Source organism: Mchenga conophoros, linkage group LG5 (assembly GCF_057382185.1).
Source record: "Mchenga conophoros isolate Kocher_MC1m ecotype Shallow Benthic linkage group LG5, M_conophoros_male_GT1.1, whole genome shotgun sequence".
Classification (NCBI taxonomy): Eukaryota; Metazoa; Chordata; class Actinopteri; order Cichliformes; family Cichlidae; genus Mchenga; species Mchenga conophoros.
Window position 1 is genome coordinate 12,388,699 of NC_140530.1, and position 8,640 is coordinate 12,397,338.

Genomic DNA, 8,640 nt, shown 5'->3' on the forward strand with positions numbered 1-8,640 from the left:
TGCAGCACACACAGGAAATAAAAGAGTTGCATGTAAGCTGTTCAAAGTTGGGTTTTTTCTGATGTCTATGAAAACCTCAAAGCGTCCAACTAACCTTTTAATATTTCTCCTGCACAAACGACACTGTTTTTATCTTACCTGTCTGTATTCTATAGCACAAAAACCTTAAACATCACTGTTACAACAGCACGAGGAAGCTAGATAAGCCAAAAATAATGAACAGACAACAACAACAAAGGGGTTCATCTACACCAAACTCCTATCCCTCTGTGTGCAGTTCTGCTACGGTGGCCTCAGATGAGAATACTCCACGTTCAGTGTGAGATTTATTCATTCCATTTACTTCCAGGTGTTTTATTTTCATGGGATGAGGTGATGCTGCACATTGGTCCTGTCCTAAAAGTCCCACCAATGGCTTGTGTGGATGTGATTTCATTTATCCCGACTAATTCACTGAAGGGTTCGGGTTATTTAGTGGCCTGCCAGTGTGAGAGACCACAAATGAAGATGGCCAGAGTGCTTTTATTTGGTGCTGTGTTTGCAGTGGTGGCATCATTGCGTGATGTGCGACTTTTTTCCCCTTCTTTTTATTAGCATGCAAATGTATAAAGCACATCCATGTACAAAGACACCGTCGTCACCACTGGCAGAGATAGTTTCTTTCCTAACCATAATTTCATGCATAATGTCACAGATCTGGATGCCGCGCGGCCCAACTGTTCTCCCGTGAATCCTAATTCCACATTCAGATCGCTTTATTTCTGAGACGCCTCTGCAAATCGTGCCCTTAATTAATCTGAATGATGCATCGATTCCACCTTCCCTCTTCCCTCTTCCCTTTCCTCGACAATTTTAAAGGGCTTGTGAGGAGCGCGTGAAGAAATGGAAACACAATCAAAGCAGTGGAACTACCCAGGGAAAAAAAGGATACGACTTTATCAGATGTAGCATTTGATTACCCCGCCTGTGCTTAAAAATCTGCAGAGAACAATTTGAAAATGTTAAAACTATGCAGGAGTTCAAGTGCGTGTCTGTAAATGCACATCTACCAATCAGAAGTTCCAGCGGGTCTCGGTCGCCTATTTTTCAAGCTTAGTTTGCCAGGTTTTCTTTGGGGGAGCTTTTTTTTCAGCTTTGGCTACCTTCTGGTCTACTTTCCCCTCCCTCCATCCTTTGCGCTTCAGCTCTAACAGCCCCTGACAGCTGGAGATGAAATAGAAATTTTGATATCAAACACCTACACAAAGGAGGGCTGACCTTTGATCAGCGTGCTGTTTGATGTTGTGACATAAAATTTGCATCATGGGAGCCCTGGCAGCGGACGTTACCGCAAAAAGGGGTAATGCCAGAGCCCTGTCAGGGAGCCGCGAAGGTCAAGGGCCTATTAGGAAGGAACAAGCCCTCTAATCCCACACAAGGGCCCTGCAAAGCATTTGATGTTCAATGCACAGAAATAGAATGAAAAATTGAGCCCTGAGAAAAGAGCAAAGACATTAAGAGGTTATTTCGTATCAGCCGCTGAGTGAACAGGATAGGCAGGGCATTATAGAATTGTTCTTATTATACTTGATGTTGTGTTTAGATCAAAAAAATTCATAACCTCAGCTGGTCAAACAAGATTATGCTCTGCAAGTCAGTCGCTCTCGCCTTGTTGAAAGCAATAACCTGTGTGTCTTTAAAGCATTTCGTACTACACAGATCCTCGCCAGAAATAACACTGGCGTGCTCTCTCAGGTGTGTGGCGGCGCGGGCTACTTTAGAGCATATGGCACGCTCCGTCTGAATGTTGTCTATTGATCTGTGGACAGGTTGATCAGTGGAGCTCTGAAGCTCTTTAATTATTCAAGCTGGCACGTCATTTTTCATGCTCGCTGTTATTCCACAAGACCAAAAATAAATGTGTCACTCCCACTTTCCATCTTTCATCTGGCCATCGGCTTGCAGCCTCATTAGCTGCACAGCACAGTTGAAGGAGGAGAGGAAAGGAAAGGAAAGGAAAGGAAAGGAAAGGAAAGGAAAGGAAAGGAAAGGAAAGGAAAGGAAAGGAAAGGAAAGGAAAGGAAAGGAAAGGAAAGAGAAGTTGACATACATTCCTCATCCCTTGTTCAGCACACGCTGTTTAACAGGTCTGCTGCACTATGTCAGACAATCATTTGATCTCATTTCAGGCAATATCATCATCTTTCCTCTCGGTCCTGTAATCAATACCCGGTATTTCAGTTACATTTTTGCTCTCACTTTAAAGCGCAGTCGTGATGCATGCCAAAGACTTTTATAATACGCTGAAGACAGTGTTTTGTTTGGTTAATTTATGACAGTTACTCATATCAACTTTGACTTTTTAAGGGAACATCCTGAAAAATGCGTTTGATTTACTCTCTTACAGGTTTTTCCTCATATTACTCCACCCCTGCACATCTGCAATGAAGCGCTGTCCAGAAAAAAACACAGAGGGATATGCTTATATTACTTTTAAATATGTAAGCTTGACTTGAGAAAATCTGTTTTACTTTGGCTTTGACTGAAATTAAACGTGGATTTTTTTCCACAGAAGGAGACTTTCTGTTTGTCGTCACATACACTGACATAGTGTGTAAGATGATATAGCTTTTATTAGTCCCACAGTTGGGAAATTCACATTATCACAGCAGCAAAAATGAAAAGGAACAAAATAAACAGATGCAGCAATAAAAAAAAGATAACCTATATGAAATATACACTAAATGAAGCAGGGAGGAAAGTCTATATTACACAACGTAGAAAGAAATATCACTTAAATATAAGCGCAGTGGTTCAATGTGAATAGAAGAAGTATGAAAATCTTGAAAATGTTACCTAAAGTCTATCTAACTAATATTCACATACGCAATACAGGTTAATACAGAAAAATACTACTTTTTGAATATTTAATAATCTCTCATTAACTTTAAATTATTATTCCTGATGGATTAATGGCTTTTCCCCATTAAAGCAAAATTAAGAACCATAAGAACTAACATTAGCATTAACATCAGCTTAGACTGATGCTCAAAAATGATACAGTAACTTGTTTAATGTTGCTTGTGTTGAATCTATGTTTAGGCGCAAGCCCTGATCAGTGCATCGTCTTTTTCATTGTCTATCCCATAATCACTGCATTTTGATGAAACCTGCCCATAATGTGAGCTGATAACAGCTGACCAAAATAACAGCACATATTGGTCCAATCTGATATAAGGCACACTACTTAAACTGTGCTTAAATTGCTGCTGCTGCCTGTGCACGCTGCTTTGCAACCCACCTTCCATTTAGCTCCTCCTGTTCGTGCTGTTTTCATGTCTGTTTTTTCTGTTCTGTGCTCAGCATCAGTTTTCCTCTTTTCTTGATGTGATAGGGGTACTTCCGCCTTTAATGAAAGAACAATCATTGTGCTTAGGATAGATGTCCATCCCTAGTGAACTTAAATCAGTCAGAGTTCAAGACATTTTCTCAAAATGACATATTTTTGTACATTTTAATAATCCAACAGGGGGGGATAAAAAAAAAGACCAGATAGAATCTACTGTATAACATTACCTCAGTCACCATATTTTCTGACACCAGTATGAGGTAAGACTTTCCAGGTCAGACATTTTTAAGACTCAGGAGTTTGCTGGCCTGATCAATAATTTTGTTCTCTATAATTATCTCACTGTTGCACTCATTAATTACACTTTCAAGGCTCATTTCCAGTGCTGGCAACAGATGCCCATTCTGCTGGAGCGTCCAGGGAGGCGAGGGCGAGCTAGTGGTGGTGGCAGAGAGAGCAAGGCCTGATTAATCCTCTGTCTCTCTGTCTAAGGTTGGCTGCCACTCGCAAGGGGTAAAATGCAAGCACTCTGTCATTTGAGACTTCACCACGTGGGAGACAAATGAGGCCTTTGGTGGCCAAATCGATAAGTTCCTCTGATGAGCCAAATTTAGTGAGTGCCGCTTCTGCTTTGAAGTAATCCTCCAAACAGTCCGGGGTAAGGCTTTTCCAGAGAACTTACTGTGCAGTGTTTTTGGATCATCAAAGTGAGAGAAAACTCACTTGGACCACTAGCTAATTCTAATGCCTAAGACGTTATATTATGAGCAGTTTTTTTTGCAGTGCAAAGCATCAGTTGCTGGTCTTTACACTAACCAGATGGCCTTCAGTTGAATCCTGTGTCTAAGTCTTCATTTCTCTTGGATCCTATTGTCTAGAAATGCTGCCAATCCACCTGCACGGGCGGAGGAAATAAAATGATGAGGATTAGTTTGGCTGATGACAAATCCAGAGTGATGTGTGACGTTGCTAAATGTGATCACTACCTTGCCAACCTCTCCATCTGTCCAGGAGGCGGGGTCGCCAGATTGGCTGAATAATTCCACCAGACCCAGACAGCTGTCAGTTCTTATCTACCCTGTGCTCCCACGACAACACCTGGATGCAATAAGTGGCGAAGTGAAGAGACTGTCGTTACAGTCATTACCGCCTCAAGTTTAGAAAAAAAAATTATTGCTGTAGGTTTGAAAATATTAACTGTGTGCGCGTGATTCCATTTTATCATCTTTATAACAGTGTTTGCTTTTGCTGAGTACGCTCCAGGATATAGTCCCCCAGAATGAGTTAAAAGTGCAGCATCGCCTCCAAAATGTTCCTTTTTTTACTGACATCCACAAACAAAGGGCAGACAAGGGTCACAATCAGATATACATTCAGTCCCTATAATGCCCTTTTAAGAGCAGCCTGGGCAGATCGGAGCGCAGATGAAAACACACTGAGCTGGCACATGGATGCCATCTGTCTGTTAGAAAGCTGGATGTTATGACCAGAAGGTCAAATTGTAGTTCCATACATAACAGTATTTCCTGTCCATAAACAATCAGTCAGGGACTAAGAATTAGATATTTTTCCAGTGTATTTCCACATGTCCAATTCAGGGTCACAGTTGGCTGGAGCCTATCCCAGGGCTAGCACCGAGAGACAGACAACTATTCAAGCTGACATTTACACATCAACCAACGGAGAAACAGCAATAAACCTAACATTACTGTCTTTGGACTGCAAGAGCAAGCCAGCGTGACCAGTGGGAACATGCCAACTCCACAATGAAAGGCCCAAGACATCCAGTGGAATCAAACCCATGGCCTACTTGCTTTGAGGCAACAGTGCTAACCACCACACCATACTTAAAGCTGCAGTGTTTTGTAAGTCATGAAAGCGTTAATTCAGCTATTCTTTTCAGCAAGCGCTGCATACATCTGGCTGCAGAATCCATTGTTTGACAGTTGGGCAACCCAGTGCAAGAAAGCCTGAGTTCTAAGTGCTCCCCGCATCATGTGGATGCGGGGAGGCGGGGGTACAGGAGAGAAATGATGGAAGAGGAGGTGGAGCGAAGGAGAACCAGCTGCGTTTGAACCTTCTCGATCAGGATACAGCTGTACAGTTGAGTGCTCAGACCAGACTGGGCCTAAACATGGAGCGGTTTCATGCTTCAGCTGCAACTGGGAAACAGACGGCAAATGAAGAGACTTGAAAGTTCTTCCCATACACAGGCCTGTTTAAAGGGTTTTGGCTCGATCTGCACTGTATGAATCTATAGAACTCTTTGACTGTGTTCTCTGTTCACTGTATGTGAACTATAAAGTTACAGAAAACTGACTTTTCATTATTACTCTGTTAGGTATCAGATATTATCAGATGCAGAATGAAGTGCTGTCTTTCTCCACAAGAGGGCAAACTCTCTCTGTAATATTTGCATGTGGAACCATGAACACAATAGGCTTACTACTCAGTACAACACACTTGTCTTAGAAGTATGATATAATTTAGGAGTAACTGGGATGGCTATGGCTCAGGAGGTAGAGCAGGTCTACTGAGCAGAAGATTGGTGGTTTGATCCCTGGCTGCTCCTGTCCGTGTGTCAAAGTGTCCTTGAGCAACACACTGAACCCCGAGTTGCTTCGGGGTTCAACACAAAGTTACAGAAAACTGACTTCTAATTATTACTCTGTTAGGTTCAACATACAAAGAAGTCCTTGCGTGTGTGTAAATGCATCAAAGAGACATGCTGTATAAAGTACCTGCAGTGAACCAGAACCAGTCCATTTATCGTAACTCTTTAGCTCAAAGGTTCAAGTTTGTGCACAGCTTTCAAAGCTTGACATTCAAACATGGCTTTAAAGCAGATTGATTCCTTTTTTCTTTTGGTTTCTTACATCTGACTTTCACCTCAGATTTAATATTCCCACATTGAATGTCTGCTTTAGCTTTTTTTAAATATACTTCTTCTTTCACGAGACAGGAAAGAAACACAGGAGGTTTTGTGCTTCGCTGTGGTGGAGGCTGAGACTCCCCACCATCACTCCCAGAGTCCCAACTTGATGTTGGGAGATGAGACGGGAAACAGGTGTCACCCATGACCTTCGGTGCTCAGACACTATGGGCCTCACAACCGGGAGTGCTCCATAAGCTCTTTCACCATTCTCCCTCTCATCCTTCGCCTATTATACTGAGGCAAACCTGCACAAACACACACACAAACACTCCCGTATGTGTCATCAAAGATTACACCCATCGCCACTGATGAGCATTCAGGATTGTGTGTTTAGCATCAGTACTGCATTACAGTTACAATGCATTTCTCTTGTGCTCCCGCCCTGATTTCAACTCAACTCGGAAAGACGACCCCTCAGACAAAGAAGGGAACACAAAGTAATAACCTCTAAATCCCCACGACTGGCTTATGTGAAGCCGGAGACGATTGGGAAGTCTGCCTTTGAGAAGGCTGGTTGTGGGAGCTGGCAGTGTCAGTGTCCTCAGCATGTCTGTCAGTGCCTCTCCTATCGCCCACTCTGTTTTCCTCATAAGAAAAAGATTAATTTTGCAGATTATCAAGCTCCAATAAAGTGCTTACTGTTAGCCAGTAATTGAGAGAAGCCGATGCCTTGTCCAGAAGCAAATAATAGACGGTCAAATAGAGGTAAAGGACACACAATACACTTCTGGTAAATCTGAAAAGTGCACTATACCAAAACCTGTAAACAGTACAGGGTTTAAAGCGCGCAGCTCCCAAAACAAACAGCATGAATATCAGATCAAAGGTGAAATGTATCCAAATGCTGACTTCAGTTATGACTGGAATGGCTGCAAGCTGCGCCTTGTGGGGCCCACGTGGGATAGCAGCGCAATTTATGGTTTAAGCTAGCTATTGCAAAAGATCTGAGAGATAAGAGAGACTTAATCTAAAAGAAAATATTTTTGAACCAATAACTGGATACTTCATACATGCATTAGCGACTGAGTAGTTGGTAAAAAAAAAAAAAAGCTCTGAAAAATATACCTCAAACACAAGACTCCACATGACTTGTCGTCATGCTAAAAACCGCATCACATTATCCCACATGATCCTCTGTAAGTAGCCCAGTTATTCCTCGACACATAAACAAACCCCTCTCTGTAAAGATCTTCGTTCTTTTCTGGTTAAATTTAGCCTGCATTTCACATGTCAAAGCTTCACAGCCATTATCCCGCCAGAGACATGACCATAGAAATCCCAAACCATTTGTCTATAGAAGGGGCGCCTGTTTATGGACTAATGGTTATCCTGGTTGTGTGTCTATGGCATGAGCCTGACAGCCAACTCTTTGACACCGAGGCCACATAGGCAGATGGCAACCAAATGCCTTTTATTGCCTCCCTTTACCACTTGTGTGTCCCGATCGCATTAGTCATGAACACTGCAGGGACAACATGACACAAAACTCATATACAATCTCTCTCCCTCTCTCTTTCTCCCCGTGCTCTCAGCCAATCAGATCAAAATGAACACTGTGACACAAGCAGTGAATTTTTTAGTTCATAGTTAAACCTGCTTTCATGCATCCGTGAACAGAATGTTAGCATGTGTGTGTGTGTGTGTGTGTGTGTGTGTGTGTGTGTGCTTACAATATTATATGCATGGAAAATGTTTGTGTATCTATGTGTGTTTGTGCTTTTGAGTGTCAGATTGCCACGCTATGTGCTGACACTGCCTAGAGCTACAGGTTGCACCTGGTGTGTGAGAGCGGTTTACCAGCTGCTGATCCTTGAGTGTCACGCACACAAACACACATGCACGCACACATTCACTGTACTGTATATTTGCTAATTCCACGTTTACATATGCGTGCATGCACCATGCACTGACATATGCTACTCCATGCCCCACATAACTTAGGATGCATGAATGCATATTTCTAAGAGCAGCACGCACGGTACTGAAATGTTAAACGTAGCTCCTCCCGAGACACAAAACACACACACAAGTGCTTTAAAAGGGATTTTTATTCAGTTAAAAATGATCTAGCCGATCCTTTGTTTGTTCATTAGGTGTTTCGACAGTATAGGCCACCTGCTCACCACAAAAGCTTTTTCATACCTTTTCACAAACTGTTAACAATGTAAGATTTCTTCCTTCTCTGTAAACGGTAGGTATTCTTTAACTCTAACTAAGATATTGTGACATATCCACAATTTTGGCCTTCATAATCCTGAGCTTGGTCGTGTTCCTCTGGCTGTTTACTCTGTTCCAACCACAAGTGCAGTAATTTGCACTCGTGCTCACAGTTTTCCACTGATAGCCCATTAAGGGACTTTACGCGTCGTACCACCAC